This window comes from Chrysemys picta, chromosome 1, assembly GCF_011386835.1.
Source record: "Chrysemys picta bellii isolate R12L10 chromosome 1, ASM1138683v2, whole genome shotgun sequence".
Classification (NCBI taxonomy): domain Eukaryota; kingdom Metazoa; phylum Chordata; order Testudines; family Emydidae; genus Chrysemys; species Chrysemys picta.
In genome coordinates this window covers 161,317,219-161,335,370 of record NC_088791.1, presented here as the reverse complement: position 1 = coordinate 161,335,370, position 18,152 = coordinate 161,317,219, and the positions used below count along the sequence as shown (strand labels likewise).

The window sequence follows — 18,152 nt, the reverse complement described above, 5'->3', positions numbered from 1 at the left end:
ATTTTCTATGTATGGTAGTGCTCACCAGGCTTTCCAAACTCTCGAGTACAAGCTCTGCTCCAAGGCACTCACTGTCCAATGAATTCTTAAAAATACTCACATAGCTTTCCATCTTCCAAAGAATACTAAAAATGTTAATTAATGAGTTAAATTAACACAGGCCCATAACATAGCCACGGAGCTGGAAAATATCCTGGTTATTGATAACAGTAACACATCAAGCACACACATCTCCCTCCCCATCCATCCATCCACTCACCCACCCACCCACACCATGTAAGGCCTCTCCAGAGAGTCTCTGAAATCTATGCTGAGGGTTGAGCAGCGAGCTACAGCCTCGAAAGGCCAAGATGGGGGACAACGTTGTCCCCCTTTCAACCCTATGGAGATTAGTCAAAAGTCAAAGCTGTGTGTTATGTTTTCTGTGGAGAGCTCTCCTCCCACTCTCCAAGGGATCAGAATGAAGCTGTGGTCAGGAGGAAGTCTTGTACCAGTGAAGGTGAGCTATCAGGAAATTGGGGGGGATGGGGTATAGCAAATCCAGTGCAGAGGCACAGGGTCCTCAGACAGATGACCATGATAACCCATGAATTTACCAGGATTGGGGGAGGGTCCTACAGCCTGTTCCACAGGGGAAGCCCAAATCTTACCTCCTCAGATGGGGCAGAGAGGAGAATGAATGTCTTGAGTCTCTCTGAGATTTTCATCTCTTGAGCTTCTTCCACGGGTTTTACCACAGAGGGTGGGGGGTGGAAGGGAAGCTCTGAGCCACATTATGGTTTCTAATCTCAGAATGAAAGATGTACGTAATCTTTCTAGCTGAATTCAGCTTCTGCTTGAAACAAATTTAATTAGATCACAAAACAAATTTCATTTCTTGATTAAAACAATTCTTGGCACCAGGCCTGGAATGCGCTTCCCTAAAACATCCTTATGGGCAGACGCTTCACGCACTTGGATGTTCGCATGACGTAAACAAGAGGTTTGTGAACATGGCTGAATCAAAAGGGAGTCAGAGTCTGCAAAAATGAGGGTGAATGCTTCCCTTATTTCCAGCCACTCACTCAAGCCCAGGCCCTGGCAAACTGCTCTGGCAGTATAATGGGACCTAAAAGGGGGTGGAAAGGGCCCACTGACAATAGCTCCTGTCTGCCTGGCCAGCATAAGGGCTCTGCTGAAACCTGGCTCCCAGCCCCCAGCCTAGTGGGCAGGTCAGGGGGAGGTAATGGGAGGTGGAACGAGAGGGTAGAGAGGATGTGTGGCTGTTGCATACAGTACTACAGCTGTCATCTTCTTCCATAAGAACGTCCATACTAGATCAGACCAATGGTTCATCTAGCCCAATATCCTGTCTTCCAATAGTGGCCAATGCCACGTGCTTCAGAGGAAATGAACAGAATAGGCAATCATTGACTGGTCCATCTCCTGTCACCACTCCTAGCTTCTGGCAATCAGAGGCCAGGGGCACTCACAGCACAGGGTTGCATCCCTGGCCATCCTGGGTAATAGCCAGGGCCCACAGGAAGCAGGACACATATTACAACAGCCCTGAGTCTGCTCTAACTTGCACTGGCGAGGCTCTGGCTCCTGTAGAATACAGGGAGTACAAAAGGTAACTTTAAAACACATTCACGCATCCCCATTCCCTACCCAAGGGCAGGAATTGACACATTTTGCCCAGCTCTAGCTCCAGAGCATCGAACCGGGGGATATTAATTCATGCTACACTATCTGAAATGTTTTATTGAGATCAGAAACAGGCATTTTAGGAAATACCTAGTACATACTCTATGTCTGATGTGTAGAACGTTATTTTATCCAATATCAAGCCTGACAAAAGTTTCTAGGGAATTTCAAGTATGGAAAAATTAAATGCAATTGTTTTATTGTTTGAATTTTTCCTCACTTTTTACTGTGATTCATCACTCTTCGCCTACCTCCTCCTGTGGCTCTGAAACCAGTCTCACCTAGGAACTACCCTAAAGATTCAAGGAAATCAGCAGTTCAGTTTCATTTTGTATGGACAAACATATGCCAGGAGCATTAAATGTTCAGTGCAAACTAAAATTAATCAGTTGATCTGGTCATGTATGCGCTACCAGGAAAACTGGGGAGAAAGGCATGAGACTTATGACACTGTTTGGAGGTCGTGAAGTGCTTCCCTGCCTCCACTTCTTCCAATGCTGAAGGGAAAGGGGAAGGAAGTTGTTTTACATTTTCAAAAGCAATGCCACAACCACAGTTCCTTGCTGCATTACTCACGCTACCTGATAGCTGACTGAATAGTCAAAGAAAGAAAAGTAAGGAAACAGAAAAGAAAAGGGAATCAAAAGCTTTAAGTTAAACTTTTTTACATACAGAGTAAAAAGGAGGAGTTTATCCAATTATTGATGGAGCTCTGAGATCGCTCACAGATAGGGTGACCAGACAGCAAGTATGAAAAATCAGGACGGGGGGGGGGGAGGGGGGGAGGGGAGAGAATAGGAGCTTATACAAGAAAAGACCCAAAAATCAGGACTGTCCCTATAAAATCGGGACATCTGGTCACCCTACTCACAGAAAATGCAACTCAGCAATAAGAAGCCCCGAATAGCAGGAGGAGATGGAAAGCAACCTGGAAAGGTAGAGGAGGGAACACAGAGGAGACAGGAAGGGAGACAGAGACAGAAAAATAGAGGCTAAAATACAATTTCAATTAAGCTTGAAAAAGCCATTGTGATTTCCAGTGTTTATTCAAATGAATGTGTCATCCTGATACTTTAACTGTGAGGCGGTCACCTGCTTGAAAAAAAGATGTTCTGAAGAGTGAAGCAACAATAATCAACAAACAACAATCCAGGATTTTAACAAGCACACCATCAGTTTGAAATATCACAATTGCAATCTAAATATGTTGAACCTATATTGTTATAAGTAACCTCTAAAAATGCCTATAATTATTGAAAGAGATGGGAGGGAGACACTTGTCTCTTTCATCTGAGTACATATATTTCAACTATAACTCATTTTAAGAACATTTTTAGCCCCAAAGTTACTTATGCTCCATATAGATTTGCTGCCCCCTTGCCTTTATTGTCAAAAACATTATTTACGCCAGAGACGCAGAATAATGAAACTGTGGTTGTTGAAAGGGCTCTTTAAAGGAAGGAATCCCACAGCATTTGAAGTTTTCTGCAGGAATAATTTGTTTGCATCGGCTTTGTTATACATTGCATCCCACCCATACTGAAGCTTTGCCAGGTTGAGAGATACGTTTGCACATAATCAGCGTTAGCTGTTCTGCTGATGGCACATGCGTTTCCCTAGGCCCTGCATGAGGCTATTTAGCTGTATGAGCTAGAGAGCTGAAACTGAAGAGGCCCCAGCCAATTGTGCACACAGAAAGAAAAGAGAGAGAGGAGAGAATGATGGCTTGTTTGGTATCGTTACTCTCAGACCCACCGAAAACCCCCCCCAGCTAAAACAAACAAGTTTGTTTTTATTTTTTAATCTCCAGGCACACTATTTAAAAGAGTGAGTAGATAATATAATCTATTACAGAGAGTGAATAGATATAACAGTATTGACGATCCCAAGCATTCAAGCATCATGGAACAGACCTCCAAAGATGAGATGGGCTTAAAAAAATCAAGAGATTTTAAATACAATAAATTATGGATTCTTTTTATTTGCCTTCTCTTTTTAAGCCTGAGCTTTTCTCTGATACTTCGGGTTTGAAACTTTTTTTTTTTAATGAAATCTGAGATTCTCACTTAACAACACGATTCCAGGAGCCGAGGCTTTGAGATGGACATCGAATGTTATAAGACTTGCAATAAAATTGTAAGAACTGGCAACAATTAAGTTAACAGCTTCCCTTGAAAGCAGATTTTGTAGGTTCTTGTATAAAAGTGAATGAGTCATAAATTGGCTAATAATTTCCCACTAGCACAGTTATCCAGAAATTTGCACATTCAGTGTCTTCATCAGCGAATCAGATTTCTTCTTTTGTAACAGGAATTTTTCTAAATGAGCCCCCCCCAACCCTGTATGCACCAGCTGTTCTCATTTTTTTTTAATATTCTGAGGTAACAAGCAATAAATCAGACTTCTTTTTATGATCCTGGGATAGTACTGAGCAGATCAACTCCCATTATCATATTTTATTAATAAGTTTGTTCTCAGGGGGAATAAAAGACAGCCAAGACAAATATATGGGGCTGAAAATTCTAAGTCTGGTCTAGAGGTAAAATTCATCTGCCACTGTGTGTTCTTAGGGGAAAAAATGACTGAAATATTAATTTGTGGATTATTCTTCTCAGCTAGCTTGAAAAAGGGCCTGATTCAGTATTGCCTCATACCTTCGGCCTCATTCTTGAATGCCTCACGCAGTTCTTTACACCAGTGCAAGATGCTGTTAAATCAGAATGATAGAGTTGTTGCCTAGTACTGTGTTTCTCAACGACTGGTCTGTGCATTGGTGCCAGTCCCTGAGATCTCCCTGACAGTTAGGAAGGCAGCAAGCCAATCTCTGGTATCAGAAAGGTTAAGAAACACTGGCCTAGTGGATAACGCTTGACTAGGACTCAGAAGATCTAGCTCAGGGGTAGGCAACCTATGGCACGTGTGCCGAAGGTGGCACGCGAGCTGATTTTCAGTGGTACTCACACTGCCCGGGTCCTGGTCACCGGTCCGGTAGGGTCTGCATTTTAATTTAATTTTAAATGAAGCTTCTTAAACATTTTAAAAACCTTATTTACTTTACATACAACAATCATTTAGTTATATATTATAGACTTATAGAAAGAGACCTTCTAAAAACGTTAAAATATATTACTGGCACGCAAAACCTTAAACTAGAGTAAATAAATGAAGACTCGGCACGTCACTTCTGAAAGGTTGCCGAACCCTGATCTAGCTTTTAATCCTAGCTCTGGCCTGTTGCATGACAGTGAGCAAGTCAGTTCACCATTCCGTGCCGATGTAAAAAATGGAGATAATGATATTGTATTCTTTGTCAAGGACTTTGATATCTACTAATGAAAACACTACGTAAGAGCTAAGTATTACTACTTCTCCTTGTGTAAATGTTTGCACCCGTGCGAAGGGCAAATATGATTTAGGCCCAAAGCTTCAGTGAATCTACTTCTTTCTGCTGAACTGCAGAATACATGAGAATTCTCTAATTAGTTCACTGAATGCAGAGTAACCAATTAGCCCTTAGGTGTGGTACGGGCACACACACTTCTGTTACATACAAACATTACATAAAATAAAAGTTAACAAACTTGTTCCATAATGTGCAGTTTTCTTCCCTAAAAGGTCAAACCAATCAAGTCCCAGTGCACTACAGTATTAATAAGCAGTAGGGCTTCTAAAGCATAGCTGCATCACCACTTAAGTCCTTCTGAACTATGTTTTATGGTTTTCCTTTATTGAAAGGAACCCTGTTTTGAAGAAAATTATGATTTCCAGTTAACAATATTTTACTAAAGTGAAAATTTGTTTTTCTAATTTAGTTTATTAAAACAAGCCAGCAGCCACATGCATTCTAGTCACACATCAACGTGTTTTAGATCTTAGTAATTCTGTAGTTTTACAGTTTGCAATTCCTAAACTATACAGCAAAGTACCAGCCTGCCCTCTGGTGTCCAAATTTTGCAAACCAACTGCACTTTGTTAGTCTTAAAGGTGTCACAGGACCCTCTGTTGCTTTTTACAGATTCAGACTAACACGGCTACCCCTCTGATACTCAGCTGCACTTTGTTGACATAAAAACAACTTCGGTTTTGATCATTAAATACTTGTAACCTGATGCTCCCTGCTGGCAGGAGCTGGGGGCTGTGGCAGATGGAGGGGTGAGAGTGTGTGGAGCTGGATTCACCTCTACTACAAAATGAGGTTGTACAGCTTCTTAGAGTGGAGAGAGGTAGGGATGTAAAAGGTTAACTGGTAAGCAATAGTCTTACCAGTTAACCCACCTTAACTGTTAACCCGGGGCCAGTCAGCCAACTGGCCTCAGTGGCCCTGCGCCGGCTGGAGAGGGCCCAGCCACCTGCCCGGCCAGAGTGGCCAAAGCAGCACCGCCCAGTCAGAGGGATCTGCTACTTAATCGGTTAACTGTTTAAATGACATATTTTTTAACTGTATTTACATTGCATGAGAGAGGAACTAGTTCCCAAATCCTAATCATTCACAGGGAAAACAGAGCATAACCCCATAGAACCCAAGTCATCTCAGTGGATGTCCTTCCTCTCAGCTCTACTTTCTAGAGCCCCGTTAGGACTCATACCGCCACTGACTGGTCACCTAGTAGCTATGGTATATACCACCACCTTCTCCAGTGGTGGGAGAAGGTAAGAGGGGAGTTACTGCTGCCTCTAGAAGTGCTAAACACTAGCATGAATTTCCAATTGGAAATCCTTTAGGTCCCCACAGACAAATGCCCAGTGCCTCATCAAAGACAGAGTCAAAGGGTACAACCTATTGTCTGCCTCCTGATAAAAACATCTCACAGACTTGACTTCATCATATCAGGGAAAGTTTCCCCGCTCCACTCCCCCCCCCCCAAACAAATAAAAAATAAATCATATCCTATAGGAAGGGCTAGAGCTAATTTGGCACTATAACTGAATAAGGACATGCTAATTGTTTGGTTAGCAGGCCCAGCTGGGTTTGGTAAAGTGAGGCAAAAATCCTCAAGTTTGTCTTGCGCTCTGCCTTTCTAAATTTCAAAGGAGGCAGGTAAACCCATCAGCCTGAAAGGAGAGATCGGAGAAAGAAACTTTCAAAAGGGTGTATTTAATTTTAGAAAGGTTTCCAGGCTAAACCAGACAGGGAAAGGGGGACATTAATATATTATCTATATGCAAAGGAGAAAAAAACATAGGCTCTTTGAAGATCAAGGCCAACATTTTCAAAAGTGATTAAAATATTGGGCACCTAAGTTTTATGGTTCCCAACTGGAGATAGCTTAAAGGGGCCTGATTTTTCAGAAACTGCTGACTCATCAACCTCCATAGCAGTATTGTCTCTGTGTGCCCCATGCAGTGCATTCTCTGAGGCTTAGAGGGTGCTGGGGAGAGACTGACTAGGCAAGAACCTGGACCAGTATTATTATGAGTTGTGTGATATTTGGTATTTTTCTTAAAGCCCCAGTTCCAGGAGTCAAGTCATTACATGATTTTCTCTACTTTCATTTAAAAATAAAAGCAAGATTCTAGCCATCACGGTTGCAGAGAAATGCTTGAAAACATGATCCAAGCGCACCCTAAAAAGCTCAAAAACCAGAACGCAAATAACAGGATTCCCCCTCCCCAGTTTCTTTTACATCGTCTGTTTTTAAGTCAATCTCATGATTTTTTGTGGGCTGATGTGATATTTGAATGGTTGGGATTGCCAATACTGCTGGGCTGAGCAAAGAGTGGGGCTTGCACACTGTCCCACCAACAGCCCCCACAAAGTCCAGGGAGGAAGTTGTGATAAAAGCCTAAAAGCTGCATTTAACATTGTGCCCCACCTCTGCAGGAAGGGAACACCCACCGTCCTTTAGAGAAGGGACTGAGGGCAGCCGCTGACGCAGCTTAGATTCATTGGAGCCATCCTATCAGGAAGTTGAAGGAGTGGGGATATCAGTGGGACGCAAAGATGGCATGGAAACACTGGGTCTCCCACTGGATGATCTCTGGAGCATGAGGTAAGATCTATGGCCTGTGCTGCAAGGGGCAAAACCCTGATGGAACTGGGAGGAAAGACAGAGATGCGTAGATTTCCTCCCCTGTAGACTCATCCCATGGATTACCCGCAGGTGGCCATCAGGCCCTGAATTACAGGAATACATGACAGATGTCACCGTCCAGGACAACAGGATTCTGTGAGAGAAGCACACCCAGGATTGACCAGAGTAGGGGGAAAGGGAGGACAATTGTACTGGGGCCCTGAGCTCAGACTGGCACCCAAAACATTTAATGTCTTTGAAAATAAAGAAATGGGGTGAGGGGGCGAACATAATGACCTGGGACCCCTCATTTCTCTCGATGGACCTGTACACCCACACAATTCTGCTCACACAGGCTATTCCTGAGACCATCCTGTGTTGTGCAAAATCTAAGGTTTTGTATTTAAAAAAAAAAAAAAAAAAAAAAAAAAGGGTCTAGCCCTCCTATACCCAAATACAACCTACATGCTCTACAATGCACTGCTGACTTTTTAGCTCCATAGCAAACAGCAGTACTCAAGAACTTCTGAATCCCAGCACACATCCACCTTCATTAATTTGAACAGTATTAATGCAAAGCCTAGTTTGGAATAATTTTAAGTGCTAATGTTTTAACTGGGTTGTCCCAAATGGAAGCACTAAATTTTAATTGCTGACACTTCATTTTGTTAACTTACTATTTACGGTACATAATTCAAGCTCTTGATGGGGAAAAAGGTTGAAATGCACTGATTTGCGATCAGAGTAGTTAGCTTATATCTAAATATTAATCTACTGTTAAAGCGTGGCTCTCATTTGAAAAGTGACTGTAAAAATGGTTTCTTCTTCTTCAGCAGATCTGTTCACTATGCGTATGGAAAGACATATCTGCTCACTTTCATGACAAAAGGTGAATTTTATTAGTTTTTGCTCCTGTTACCATTGCTGAGCCAGCTGCAAGACTGTGAGCACGCTTCTGTTCTGACTGATACATCACCAACAGGGTCAGTAAGGAAACTTACCTTAGTGAAGTCAGAGAATGTAGAGATAGAGTGAGAAAGGCCAAAAGCCATGTAGAGTTGGACCTAGCGAGGGGAATTAAAAGCAATAGTAAGAGGTTTTACAGCCATATAAATAGGAAGAAAGCAACGAAGGAAGAAGTAGGACCGCTGAAGACTATAGCCGGAGAGGAGATTAAAGATAATCTAGGCATGGCGCAATATCTCAACGAATATTTTGCATCGGTGTTTAATGAGGCCAATTAAGGTATTAGGGATACTAGCGCCGTGACAGCGGGGCAAACAGAATGGAGGATTACCGTATCCGAGGTAGAAACAAAACTCGAACGCCTTAATGGGGCTAAGTCGGGAGGACCGGACGATCTTCATCCGAGAATATTGAAGGTATTGGCGCGGGAAATAGCAGGCCCATTAGCGATAATATTTAATGAATCTGTAAACTCGGGGGTGGTTCCGTTAGACTGGAGAATAGCTAATGTGGTTCCTATTTTCAAGAAAAGGAAAAAAAGTGATCCGGGTAACTACAGGCCTGTTAGTTTAACATCTGTAGTGTGCAAGGTGCTGGAGAAAATTCTGAAAGAGAAAGTAGTTGAGGACCTTGAGGTTAATGGCAAGTGCGATAAATTACAACATGGTTTTACGAAGGGCAGATCGTGCCAAACGAATCTGATCTCCTTCTTCGAGAAAGTAACAGACTTATTAGATAAGGGAAATGCGGTGGACCTAATATACCTGGATTTCAGTAAAGCGTTTGATACTGTACCCCATGAGGAATTATTGGTTAAACTGGAAAAGATGGGGATCGATATGAAAATTCAGAGGTGGATAAGGAATTGGTTAATGGGGAGAATGCAGCGGGTGGTATTGAAGGGTGAACTGTCAGGTTGGAGGGAGGTTACCAGTGGAGTTCCTCAGGGTTCGGTTTTGGGACCCATTTTATTTAATCTATTTATAACTGACCTCGGAACCGATTGCAGGAGTGGACTGATAAAGTTTGCGGATGATACGAAGGTGGGAGGCGTTGCCAATTCGGAGGAGGATAGGGATATTCTGCAGGGAGACTTGAATGAGCTTGTGAATTGGAGTATCAGAAATAGGATGAAATTTAATAGTGAAAAGTGTAAGGTGATGCATTTAGGGATGACTAACAACAATTTTAGTTACAAGCTGGGGACGCATTGGTTAGAAGTAACGGAAGAGGAGAAGGACCTAGGGGTTCTTGTAGACCGGAGGATGACTATGAGTCGACAATGTGACGTGGTGGTGAAAAAAGCCAATGCGGTCTTGGGATGCATTAGGCGAGGTATATCTAGTAGGGATAAGGAGGTGCTGCTTCCGTTGTATAAGGCGCTGGTGAGACCTCATTTGGAGTACTGTGTGCAGTTCTGGTCTCCCATGTTTAAAAAAGATGAACTCAAATTGGAACGGGTGCAGAGAAGGGCCACTAGGATGATCAGAGGAATGGAAAACCTGTCGTATGAAAGGAGACTGGAGGAGCTCGGGTTGTTTAGTCTGACAAAACGAAGGCTGAGCGGGGATATAATTGCTCTCTTTAAATATATCAGAGGGATAAATACAAGGGAGGGAGAGGAATTATTCCAGCTTAGTACTAATGTGGACACGAGAACGAATGGATATCAACTGGCCGTGGGGAAGTTTAGGCTTGAAATTAGACAAAGGTTTCTGACCGTCAGAGGGGTGAAATATTGGAACGGCCTTCCGAGGGAAACGGTGGGGGCGAGGGACCTGTCTGGTTTTAAGATTAAGTTAGATAAGTTTATGGAGGGAATGGTTTAATGGTAAAACATATTAGCTGAGGAATACCGAGCAATGGTAGGTAAATAGTATAATGGCTAACAAGGGTCAGGCTGGAGACTCTTGCCTACATGCTCGGGGTCTTACGGATCGCCATATTTGGGGCCGGGAAGGAATTTTCCTCCAGGGTAGATTAGCTGAGGCCCTGGAGGTTTTTCGCCTTCCTCCGCAGCATGGGGCAGGGATCGTTAGCAGGAGGGTTCTCTGCCAATTGAAGTCACTAAAACACAGGATTTGGGGACTTCATCAGAAGAGTCAAGGGAAGGGTAGGGACGGTTTTGTGGCCTGCAGCATGCAGGGGGTCAGACCAGATGATCATAATGGTCCCTTCTGACCTTAAAGTCTATGAGTCAATGAACAGATTCACTAATCACATTTTAATTGCAGGACCACTTTCTGTCCACAGTTACAAATATGATCTATTCCCCTCTCCTCTGCATTGAAATATAAGTTGGCACAGGTGCAACCAAACAGAGAATCTGGTATAAACACATCTCTATTACTGGCAATAATGCATAAGCCAGAGCAAATCCAACTTAGGCTTCCAGATGCAGGGTGAGTTTCAAAGAATGGCAAATAATGAACATAAAATCAGCTTGTGACTTGTTGATCCAACATATCTGATAACGAGTCACTGAAAGAGTAATCTGGAGCCCCACAATGCCATTTTAACCGAATAAAACTGAACTTTACAGAACCACAGTCCTAAAACATTTCATCTGTTTTATCTGCATATTCCTCAAACTGACCTACAAACCAGTTATCAGGAATTTTAGAGAAAAGTGCAGTCAGAGTGGCGGGGCAGACTGGCAGGGAGGCAAAAGTTCTGTTGACTTTGTCTTTTCCACAATTACCATTTGTTTAATAAGTTAAAATACTTTATATTTTAGACTGCCAGGTCTTCGGGGTACGAGTTGTCTTTTTAGGTATGTCTGTGCAGTGCTCAGTACAGTGGGACCTGGCTTCCTGATTTGAGCATCTGTGAATTACTGCAATACATATAAACAACAGGTCATATATGAAAGAGCCCTCTCAAATTTAGTAGAAAATAAGAAATAAAAACCTATGTTTTGGATCCACCATATAAAATTCTCTATTGAAGTCCAATTCTTCTTTAGAATACTATAGCATGGTTCAAGAAACCTAGAGAAACGATAATTTTGTATTAACGCTATTGATTTCATCCTTATTGAGTTCTATAAGGATTTTCCGGAAGGGATGAAAATGGTAGGATGGATAAAAGATAAAATGACAAGGAATTGTTAAATTTCTTTCCTCCTCTAGAGACAAAAAGTCTGTATGCATTTCAAACCGATGAAAATAGGTCTTGAAGCAGCAAATTATTAGTTGATGTTAAAATACACTTTCCTACATTGAAATGGGCAGTTTCAGAAATGGACTAGAATAGCTGCCACTTTTTCCATGCTTTGTGATTGAGCAGCAGTCACTGATCCAATTATGAAAAGGCTACTCTGGAGACCGAAGCCAGCTATTTAAAATATAATAGCCACACCTGAGAACTGACATTAAAATAAGTAGAATAAAACCTTTTGCCTCTCTACATCTTCAGGCTGTTGCAATATTAGTCAACACCTTTGTGACAGGTTATCCTTTATTTGCCAGGGATACACTTGAAAGGTAACTGAAATCTTAGCAATTTTGCCCTAGAGGTTAACACAGTGATTTTGTTTGGAGATTTTTCTAAAAACACACTGGCCCACAAAAATAATTACCCTGTAATTACAAGTTATTTACCCTCTAAAGCAGCATAAAACACTTTAACAGTTAGAACCAGGTTTTTCTGCCTTGTGACAGTGCAAAGTGAGGAAAAAAATAAAAATCAAGCTTAATTGTGAGGGAGATGTCGAGTGTATTGAAAAGTGTAGCACACACATGGTAAACAGAAGTTGCATGAATGTGAATATTAGACTTTTTTTTTTTTTTACTTGAGATGAACAGCAGTGTGGATAATTGTATCTATTTAAAAGTGCGTATGCATTACCCTTGTTTTGACTTTGTATTAAACAACAGTGGAGGTTGAAAGGTTGCTAGACTAAAGTGACACATGAAACGTGTGGTGAAGCCGATTGGTAGTATTGTAGCAGGCTGACTCTTGTCCCACTAAGACTGCTGTAAATAGTGAGTATCTCCACCAACATCAATGGTTTTACACGAAAGTAAGTCAAGAACCACATTTCTGATCTAAACCAGATTCCTAACAAGACAGGAAATACTTGTAGAGGTTTCTTCCTTCAGAGCCTGTTCCTGTGGGCTTTTCCCTCAAGAGGGGTTGATCTGGGCATGAAGATATATGAAGGACTGCCATTGGTCAACAAAGTAGTATTTAAAAACAAAATATGTATGAGTTCTGGCCCCTGCTACTTACTCAGCTAAAAACTCTGACTGGACTCCGAGGAGAGTTTTGCTTGTACTAGGGGTATATTATTTGTATTATCATAGCTCCTGTATAATGTTAGGACACAGTGTGACAAATTTTAAATGCAGAAAACACACATTTGCTACAGGTATTAACCAGAGAGATCCAATGCTCCGCCATGCATTGTGATTTCATTTTATTTTGACAAAACTATCTTCTATTACTTTTGGGGCCAGGCCATGCCCTGAAGAGATACAAAAAGAGGGGGACTGTGCAACCAGCCACTCTTCAGCTCCATGGAAAATGAGGCAAGAGAGAGAATAAAGCTCCTGAGCTTATATGATTTTTCTGCATGGCCTTCACATGAATTGGTGGGCCCGGGTGGCTGGGCTGGACCTCCCAGTTATATGGGTCCAGTGGAGTTCAGCTGCCTGGGAGCCCACTGGGCACTAGAGCCACAGCAAAGGAGCAGGTTGTCTATGTGTATGGTTGGGGCCTCCTGTAGATCCCCTTGGGCTCTGACATATTTGGGGGCTAACTCAATGGCCTACTACTCACGGTGAGGGAGGGAACCCTGCCTCTTTCATGAGCTGTTTGCATGCATGTGCAAGGGAGACTTCCACTAAGGAATCCTTATGAATTCTTCCTCCCCCTCAGGGGGCCAATTCCATGATGTTTTTCTGCAAGAGAGTGTGACCTGGGTCTTCATTAGGGGAATATACAGTAGAACCTCAGAGTTACGAACACCAGAGTTAGAACTGATCGTTCAACCACACATCTCATTTGGAACTGGAAGGACGCAATCAGGAAGCAGCAGAGACAAAACAAAAAACAAAAAACAAACAAAGCAAATACAGTACTGCATTAAATGTAAACAAACAAAGCAAATACAGTATTGCATTAAATGTAAAAATAAAGGGAAAGTTTAAAAAAAGATTTGCCAAGATAAGGAAACTGTTTCTGTGCTTGTTGCATTTAAATTAAGATGGTTAAAAGCAGCATTTTTCTTCTGCATAATAAAGTTTCAAAGCTGCATTAAGTCAATGTTCAGTTGTAAACTTTCGAAAGAACAATCATAATGTTTTGTTCCGAGTTACAGCCTCCATTCCCAAAGTGTTTGTAACTCTGAGGTTCTACTGTACATGTTTAGTTGCTACAGAGTTAACAACTACTCTTCCAGTAATAATTGTGACTAGTGGCTTGAGCAGTGGACTGGGACCCAGGAGACCTTGGTTTTATTCCTAGCTCTGCCATTGTCCTACTGGGTGACTTCAGGCAAGTCAATGCCCTCCCTGTGCCTCAGTTTTTCCATCTGTAAAATAGGGATAATGTTACTGACCTCCTTGGAAAAGTGCTTTGAGATGTGCTGTGGAAAAGCCTATGTATTATTTTTCTTCTGACCTTATATACAGACATGTATTCCCATCAAAGTCACTTTGAGTTTGGTGTATTACAGGGTAGAAAATGGCCCTAGGTTTACGTTTGTGGAAGTTTCTTGATGATACAGTAATTCAAAATTCTAATAATTCTAGTAATTCTAACAGCTTATGTTCAGTTGAAAATCTAATAAAAACAATTAAAAAAATAAATTGACAATATATTTCTGTTTCTTTATTGCTTTTTATGTTTTGATGTTTTGGGTCTTTAATTATTTGTGAAATCACCCAGAGCAACTGGGATCAAGGCTTTATTTTCTTGTGATTATAAATTTAAATGAATCAAAATAAATAAGTCTCAAAAAGGGAGTTACATATATTGATGAGAGATTTTTTAAATCCTATTATTAAGTAAATGGAATGCTGAGAGAGAATTCAAACAAACAATCTGAGTGGGCAGTGTACAAGGCAGTAATTCTTTATAAATACCATGTACAGATCAACTCAACCTCCAGAACCCATAAATCACACACCTATTTCCCTTGCCCATCTTACAATACCATGAACATCCTCAGTGTAGAGCAGTGGTTTTCAACTGTTTTTCATTTGTGTACCTCTAAAAATTTTCAAATGGTAGTGCAGACCCCTTTGGAAATATTTAATGACCTAATTAAATAGAACTTCATAATGAACCATTCCGAGATCTTTATTAGACATCATATTTATCATGATTGTGAGCTGTTAATATAATTTTATTATTTTTTAAATTATATAGTGGCAGTACATTTGCATGGTGCTTCACAAGCCATGGCCCTGATCCTGCAAATACTTATACATGTGCTCAACTTTAAAGTTCAGGAGTAGTCCCTTTGACTTCAATGGAGATATTGATCTATTTAAAGTTATGTACAAGTATAAGTACGTACAGGATCAAGACCATAGGGCTGGCTCAGGTAGCACAGAGCATGCCCACCCGTAAACCATTGTAGAGGCATGGAAAGGGAAGGAGGAACACAGCAGCTATTTGGGGCTTGTGGATGGCCAATAGAGGTCCACTGGAGCCAGGGCACCCTGGGACTGCTCTAAATTGGACCAGGCAGGCTGCAAGACAACCCAAAAATAAGAGAGGCACATATAGTGGCTTAAAGCTACCTGTGTCCTATCCTCCTGCATCTGGATCAAGCACAGAGAAATGGGCCAACTGTTTCCCACACCAGCTTTAGTTATGATGGCCCTGGGGCAAATTCTGCTCTCAGATACACACATGAAAGTTTGTTGGGGAATGGCAATGTTTGCACCCAAAGGGCAGAATTTGGCGTTGGATTTGAAGGTTCTCTTAGCATTTGATAATGCCGTTCACATATTGTGTACTAGTTAGCATTAGTTTGGTACCTTTCTTGGTTTTAAAGAACTAAATCTGTACTGTTGTATGTGAAAAAGATGGGTTAATATTCAGATACTTTTCCTAGCAGCACATCTCATAATTGCAGAGTATTCTGGGGACCTCACAGATGTCAATTTACCTGTGCAGTCTGGTAATTAACTATAATTACTATATGAATGTCTCTAGACTTACACATAATTAACCATTAACCCATATTTGCAGAATAAGTATTTGCTGAATTGTATGGTATGCTATGTTCTAGCCCAGTGCTATGTGATCATTCAATGACAGAGCCTAGGGCTGGTCAAGAAGTTTCCATTGATACTATTTTGATGGTAGATTGGGTGCAGGATGCACAAGCCCAACTACATAAGATGTCCATCTCCTAGGTGAATCCACAACTTTTGACTGCTGCTTCTATGGCAACTGGCTCACCAGGCATAGTCAGCTTATACAAATGGCTGCTGTCTTGGCCACTGCCAGGGATTTAACCTGGAAACTCCATAGCTGAAAGCAGGAGTCTCTATAGCTTGAGCTAAAGAACCAGGCTCAGTAGCTGAGGGTGCAACAGTCTCACATCCCCTGTGGACTGGGCAGAGGGAGTCTTGTAACACACACTGAACAGTGGGTTATACTTGCACCACCTTTGAACATATTCTGCTGCAGAACTAGCACCTGTGACCTCAATAATTTCAGGGTTCAGAAGACTACCAGGAAACATTGTACTGGGCACAGTAAGATGCATGCTGATGTTTATGAATAGGGTGACCAGATCACAGGGATGAAATATCGGGACGCGGGGAGGGGCGGAGGGGGGGGGGGCAGAGCAAAAAAAAAAAAAAATGGCGGCGGAGCTAAAAACAAACAAACAAAAAAGCAGTTTCGCAGGGGCGGGAGGCATTAGCAGGCCCCAGCTGCGCCGGGCGCACGTGCTGCCCACCCCAGGGCAAAAGCTGGCCCCGATGCAGAAGGGGCTGGGGATAAAGAGGGCATGGGGGGGACACCGATAAGAAGCACTGTGAAGCAAAGTCCGGGGCTGGCCGCGGGGCAGCGGCAGTGCATGTGAGCCGGGGACCCCGGGGGGCAGCGCGGCGCGGGCGTGCAGGGGGCCAGGGCTGGCATAGCCGAGCCACAGCAGCGGCCGGTCTCCTGAGGGGCTCCCCGGGGCTCCAGGCTGGGCAACGGGCAGGAGCCAGGGCTTTTCCCAGCCCCGCAGAGCCTCCCGCCCCCCCAGCCCGCCATGGGCACATGCGGCGCGTCCCGCCGCGGCAGGGAGCCCCGCGCCTCTCCCGCTCGGCTGCGCTCCAGCGGCTCCTTCCCGGCGGGGCGAGCCGCTGGAGCGCAGCTGAGCAAGAGAGGCGCGGGGCTCCCTGGCAGCGGCGGGGAAGTTTATGGGGACCCCGGCTGGCCCCTCACCCCTGTCCGCCGGCCTTCCTGCCTGGGACAAGTCTCGCCCCCGCAGCCCCTCTTCGCCGCGTGTCTCCGGCGGCCCACGCTGCCCACCCGGGCCAGAGCCAGCCCCGGCTGCTGCCTGCACGCAGCCCGGGCCATGCCCAGCTAGCCCCCGGCAGCCGCGGCAACTTTCCCTTCCCCTCCCACGCTCCTGGTAGTTGCCCGACCCTCCTCCCTCCTCCTAACCTCCTCCCTCCATGGAGAGATCCAATGGGGGAAGGAGGGGGTGGAGTCGGGGTGGGGGGGGGGGCGCATGAGCGCCAGAGCGGAGGGCAAAATTGCTTTTTTGTCCAGTGTCCCAACCGAACATCGGTCGGGACGCGGGACAAAGATGAAAATATCGGGACTGTCCCGATAAAATCGGGACGTCTGGTCACCCTATTTATGAATGACCTAAAAGAATCTCAACAAACCTCTGACTAACTGCCGTATCAAGCTAGAATAATATGCTAACTGCAGGGCCAGCTGAATAGTGTAGCATTGTCATACAAAAATCCAAGTCAAGGATCTCAAAGTCCCAGCCCGGAGGCCATGTATGGCCCGAGAACCTCCCCACTGCGGCCCGCAGAGGAGAGACACATTACAGCTATGCTGCCCACAATGTCTGCTGCAGGCGCTGCCCCCCACAGCTCCCATTGGTGGGGGGAGAGGGACAGAGACCTCATCACTAGTCGCCGGGCAGAGTCAGCCATGGCGGCAGCGTCACTTTTTTCCACAATGAATATAAACAAGTCAAAATACCGAACACAACTATCTGATGCACACCTTGCTGCAATCCTGAAGGTTTCAACTGCTCAGTCACTGAGACCAAACATCAACAAACTGGCAGAACTGAAGTGTTGCCAGGTGTCTGGCAAACACTAACAACTCTCTGGCAGGCGAAGAATTGTATAAAGTTGCATGATAGTTTTATTATTTCTAAGAAATTCGAAATAAAAAATACAATAATGTTTTCTTTTCTGAATACCATCTTCAGTGACATTATTGGCCCGCTGGGAGGATTTGAGGACTGGCACTGGCCCTAAGGTAAATTGAGTTTGAGACCCCCCCTGA

General features: G+C 43.5%; 1 protein-coding gene across 50 annotated transcripts in view; it reads right to left on the bottom strand.

Moving 5' to 3' along the window:
- The window catches only part of BBX (BBX high mobility group box domain containing), a 201,401-nt gene that overhangs the window by 132,443 nt on the left and 50,806 nt on the right, over positions 1-18,152 (bottom strand). For 4 of the 50 annotated variants that reach the window (XM_065574305.1, XM_065574462.1, XM_065574365.1 and 1 more), the window contains exon 3: positions 8,699-8,761. The exons of the other annotated variants lie outside the window; for them this stretch is intronic. The gene's annotated coding sequence lies outside the window, so the exon portion shown is untranslated. The remainder of the gene's footprint in view (positions 1-8,698; positions 8,762-18,152) is intronic. 50 annotated transcript variants of the gene reach the window in all.